At 44.6% G+C, this 5,761-nt stretch overlaps 1 long non-coding RNA gene across 1 annotated transcript; it reads right to left on the bottom strand.

Moving 5' to 3' along the window:
- Positions 1–2,908: 2,908 nt before the first annotated feature.
- On the bottom strand, positions 2,909–5,455 carry LOC111589552 (uncharacterized). Its single transcript, XR_002748617.2, has 2 exons — positions 5,032–5,455; positions 2,909–3,080 (listed from the first exon to the last, which is right to left on the bottom strand). It is a non-coding gene; the product is annotated as an uncharacterized lncRNA (long non-coding RNA).
- Positions 5,456–5,761: the final 306 nt, after the last annotated feature.

Below are 5,761 nucleotides of genomic sequence, written 5' to 3'. Positions count from 1 at the left end.
TTACCATCCACTAGATATATGGCGGGTCTGGTGGAGGGGGTTATGGTAATCATGACTTCGAATTTTTCTCCATTTGGACTGGTGAATTCTATGGTTCTCCAAGCACAATGTATAACTGCCTTTGATTTCCTTAACCAAGACATACCCAAAATCAGATCTATACTGCTCTCTTCTAATACTATAGGCATAGACCAGAATTCCCTTCCCATGATTGTCAGTGTTAATCTGTTGGTCATAAAATTTGCTTCATTAGGCTCTTTAGGGGTTATTACTATCAAGGGTTTTTGCATATTTTGAAATGATAACTCATTTGTGTTGACATAGCGAGCAGAAATGAACGAATGTGTAGTTCCAGAATCAAATAATATAGCTGCATGAACTAAATTAATATAATATGTACCGATAGCAATATCAGCACCATCAACAGTAACATCAACACTGACTTGGTTGATGTTGGGGACTTGTTCTCAAATGCTAAGAGTTAAGAACAAGGGAACATAAAAAGTGTTAAATATTATAGTCCTTCGTCCTTCAATACATTATGTCCCTTCGGATATAATGAATTCCGGACGAAGGTTGTGAAGAAAAAACCTTCGTAAGCACCATAAATGCTAAGAAAGAATTCATACACAAAATACAAAGAATAATATAAACATTATTATTAACTTATTTTTATTTGCATTACCATATTCATAATAACAAATTATAAATGTACCTTCGGTTTGAAGGAAAGTAAAGGTACAGGCGTGATGCAAAAAGCGAATGCCAAATCCACGTGAACAGTATGGGAGTACTGTTCATCTATTTATAGGCAAGGGACACAGCCCATGTACAATTACATCCATGCCCTTTACATTTGCTAATAATTCTATAGTAATTCTTCGAGGTCTAATTTGCCTTTTCATCTTTAAGTCGGTTCCCCTTTTCTGCTATCATGCCGAAGCTTTCCTGCGCACAGCTTCGTGATCATCTAGACCTTCGTCATAATCATCTTTCGTCTCGTTCAGGCTTCGTCCTGACTGGGGACTTGTATACTCATAATCCGATTCCGAAGACACCTGCTCACATGCTTCACTTGGAAAACATTGTCAAATCATGTTTTTGAGGACCTTCGAAAGCCGAAGGCCCCCAATAGTTGACTTTGGCAATGCTGAATCCCTTGCCAGAAGCCGGAGTCTGTTGCTTGCCCTGAACGTTGCTTCAAGCGGGGGTGTTGGGGTTCCTCTTCGGACAAGCATTAGCGTAGTGCCCAACCTCACCACACTTGAAGCAAGTGGTGACTGTACCCTGTCCAGTAGGTCCCGCGGGGGTGCCAGTGGGGGCAGTCTGACGAGTATGTGGAGTCTGCGGAGTCGCCTATGGTGTATACTGAGCAGGTCATTGGTAGGATTGCTGCCCTCTTCCAGGATGAGCTGGTGTACCCTGGGTTGGAACATAGCGAAGTCGGATGCTACTGCTCGCCTGTCCCTGGGTGATAGCCTTCCTCTTCATCTCGCCCAGCTGAACACATTTGTGTTCAACAGTTGTAGCCTTGTCTAGAAGCCTCTGGAAAGATGGAAAGGTGTGAGATATCAGCTGATACTGGAGTGGCCCAATGAGTCCCTCCATGAACTGCTCCTGCTTCGTTTTGTCATCTGCAACCTCCTCTGGAGCATACCTTGATAGCTGAATGAATTTATCACGGTATTCACTAATTGTCATGTTACCTTGCTTAAGTGACAAGAATTCCTTCTTCTTAATTTTCATCAAGCCTGCAGGAATGTGATAGTTCCTAAATTGTGTAGAAAATTCTGCCCAGGTAATAGTGTTGGCAGCAACATGGGCAGCACAGTAGGAGTCCCACCAATCAGCAGCGGGGCCAGTGAGACGACCCGACACATAGAGCACCTTCTCCTAATCAGTACATTGAGCAATATTAAGCATCTTCTCCACTGACTTCAGCCAATCATCAACATGTAGAGGATCTGGAGAGCTGGAGAATGTGGGTGGCTTGTGATTCATGAATTCCCGGTGCTTGTCCCGGGGTGGAGCTGGTGGTGGTGGAGGAGGTAGCGGTGGTTGTTGCTACCGTTCTAGCCGCTCTTGTCTCATCTTCTATCGCATTTCCTGCCGATCTGGCACATCTCCTGATGTTCTTGCCGCATCTGAGATTGCATTTCCGTCATAGTATTTGACATCTGCTGCAGCAGCTGCATCTGAGCGGTAGCTACTGGATCTGTCCTAGCCGGTGGAGGGTTCGGTGGAGGATTCATCTCTAGATGTGGTTGATTAGCAATCCTCCTGCGACGGTCGTTGGCAGGTAGATCGATACCTCCACCCTTCCTGGTATTGAACATCTGAATTAGAAACCCATAGTATGATAGAATTGTAGATAAGACGAGTAATTACGAGACATGATCTTTTGGGGTCTTAATAGCTCAGTAGATTAGTGTGTCACCTACTAATACTAATACATTACCTTATGGTGGTAATGCTAGAATGCCCTGCTATACTAATTCAGTCAATTAAAGAAGCGAAACAAGCATTTATCATTAGAACAAACATCCAAACACTTTAGATAGAGAATATATATATATATATATATGTCTTAGGTCTCCTATTTCTTTAGGGAGTATATAGAAGTAGGATTCCAAGGTGTGAAATCCTTCTCGTCTTTCTAGAGTAGAAAAGGTAAGAGTAGTCAGAGTAGAAAAGCCAAAGCTGAGACCGGATCAAGAAAAGTACAGAAAGAATCAGAGTAAAGGTAAGTAGGTAAGGGTTTTATCCAGTTCTATCTAGGTTTTGTCCTACAGTCAACATTTGCCTCTGATACCACTTTTGTCACACCCAGATTTAAGGGGTAAAGCTGGGTGCGTCTCATATATGCGCTAAAGAAAAACAACACATACAATGACCAAGTGTATAGAGATAAATGTCACAAATATTATTATTACATAGTGGAAGAGTCTTACAAAAATAAATGATAAAAATAAAGCCAACTAATAATTATTCCTGGGCGCCATCAAGATGACTGGGAGACACCACCTAGATAAGCTTGTACTCCTCGTTGTAGGCCTCCTCCTGGACCACTTGTTCTTCTCCTATGGGGGGGTTTATATATCACAAGGGTGAGCTCACAAAAGATCATAGCTCAACAAGTTGTGCGGAATGATGTGCATGAACTCACCAAAGGTGGGAGCTCATGTGAAGTGTAAGGCTGATCAACAAATAATGGTTAAAGTTGAGCATTGCTTTTAATAAGTTGGTCAAATTTTATTAGCAGTTACTAAGTATAAGTATATACCAAACCAGAGTAATAATAGACCAAAATTAATGATAAACCACAATGCGATGCAAATGACCAGTTGAATTTAATTCCATAAGTTACTCATGTGAGGGTCCGAGCCACTCATGGCCGTGAGCACGACTGATATACCAGTTTTACACTCTGCAGAGGTTGCACATCTTTACCCATGAGCCATGTTACCCATCTACCAAGGGGTCATGAATCCCATACACCTCTACCAAGGAAGCGAGGTAGGGTAACACTACGAAGCCTTTACAAAGTTTCAGTAGCTTCAGAAAACCCGCTACAATTTCTAGGGAGCGCAGCATTGGAATCCCCCGTCTGAAAAGCCATCGCAACAAAATCAACCCGATAACCTCCCTAAACCGACCACTCCCCTACTACCCTTGCCCTTTTGGTAAGGTAGTCCTCCACTAGCTTTACTAATTAGTCAGCCAATGGCGTCCCATACCACCCTTGTGGTAGCACTATTTTCTCGGGTGGTAACTCCATGTTCCAATTAACATAATGATCTTGTCATGAACAGTAAATAACAAATTGATAATAAAAGCATGATCATGAATAATTTGTATCTTAACACCCAAAACCACATAAAGCAATAGCAGGTACTACCCAAAAGTTTAGTGGTAAACAAGGTATAAAGATAGCCAAACTGGGGTGACCTATTGGGTCTCATCAAAATTAACCTATACAAATCATAATGATTAACATGAACATTATTGGGTAAATAGAAGTGATCAAGGGCACAATTTGCCTTCAACGAGCTCCTGCTCAGTATTTTCCACCTGCTGAGCCTCTGGGTCCTCAGTCACTTGCCCGTCTACTCGCAACAATACAAGCAAACATGATACATGAGAAATTAACATCACACCAAACATGAGAACATACTGCATAATAATATTCTACGTATCGAAACGAGATCGTAGGTTTGAGAATCACTAAATTCGGAGTTATGGTTAAAGAGTTATGATTTTCCGAAGTTTCTACATGTTTGATATAGAATAAACCAAGTAAATAATTTTAATCTATGTTCCATGCTAAAACAGAGTTACCAGGTCATAATAAATATTAATACAAAATTAATGCAACTAGAATGAATAAAAAAGGAATTAAAATGGATTTTCTAAGAATTAAGCAAGTTCTGGAATTATTTTAATACTAAAAATCATTTTCTATAATTTTTACTCCATTTACTAGCTTTCTGTACTGCGCGCATGATTACCAGGGAGTTTAGGGATGAAATCATAAATTTTAGGGCCTCACCATAATTGTTCTAACACTACTATGGACCGGCGGGTTAATTTTCTAAAAGTCTAAGCCCTCTTTTGTAAAACGCCTGCGCCGAAGGGGTATCCTGAGACACTGACCGTTCGATCAACGCCCGACGACCAAGATTAAATATATACGATTCATAAACGTGTAATCCTTCATGATCGTCTGATCCGAAATCAAAGAATGAAGGACGATCCCGCCCCGAGCTGACCTAAACCGTCCATTACCGAATCGACGCCCCAGATCTAATCGAGCGAAACAATGAGCCCAGATCTACTCCTGATCGCCCATCGCAAATTCAACAACCGAGCCTCAACACCCAGCTTAGACTCGACCCCGACGATGAAACAGCGGCGCGACGGTGGCGTGCCATTACCGGTGACCGCGATCCTCCAAATCTAATGCCCTACACTCCATTCCACGGTCGCAACACGCCACTCTGATCAAATAGAGACAAGGGAGCATGTACTCACCGAAGGTGGCGCGCGCGGTAGCTCGGCCCGCGGTGGACTAAGGCACAGCACGACAGTGAAAGCTCCGACGAGCAATTCCAGGGAAGCCTCCAACTCCGATGCCCTCAACCTCCACCCTCGTGCTCAGGGTGCACCGGCGATGCACCCCGACCCCGTCAAAGGCCTCGAGCGGCGATGCGAACAAGATGACGGTGGTGGCGCGAGTTCTTCCCCTCCCACGACTCATGGCATTGGCGTTTTCTCACCCGCTCCAAGTTAGCCACGAAGGCAGAGCGGTCATGGTGCCGTCATATAAGGGCCGAAGCCACGACGCACACGGAAGCAGGGGAATAGCGGTGGCGGCCGACGATTGCGAAGTCCGTTACGCCGGAACAAGAGATTCGCGCGGGAAGAGCCACTGACATGCTAGGTCCACATGCAGTGGCACACGACAGCGACGGAGAAACGGTGAACCGCGCACGGAGGCTCGCACGCGGGTCTGGGCAATCAGTGGAAGCTTGCGAGATCGGGTGTGAGCGGCACGTGGTGCGGCTGGCCAAGCGGCCCCATATGTTAGAAGCGCGGTGGCGCGCGGAGCGACCAATGTGCGGGTCCCACCAGCAGTGACTCAGTTAAGCGCGCGCATGAGTACGAGCGGCTGACAATAAGGGCCCACCTGTCGGCGCTGGTTTGTGGCCGGCTGGAGCCGTAAGGAAGTTAATGGGCCGGTCGAGCGGGGTTTGGGGCCCAG

The sequence above is a fragment of the Zea mays genome, chromosome 6, assembly GCF_902167145.1.
Source record: "Zea mays cultivar B73 chromosome 6, Zm-B73-REFERENCE-NAM-5.0, whole genome shotgun sequence".
Lineage (NCBI taxonomy): Eukaryota > Viridiplantae > Streptophyta > Magnoliopsida > Poales > Poaceae > Zea > Zea mays.
This window is presented reverse-complemented; position numbering and strand designations above follow the sequence as displayed.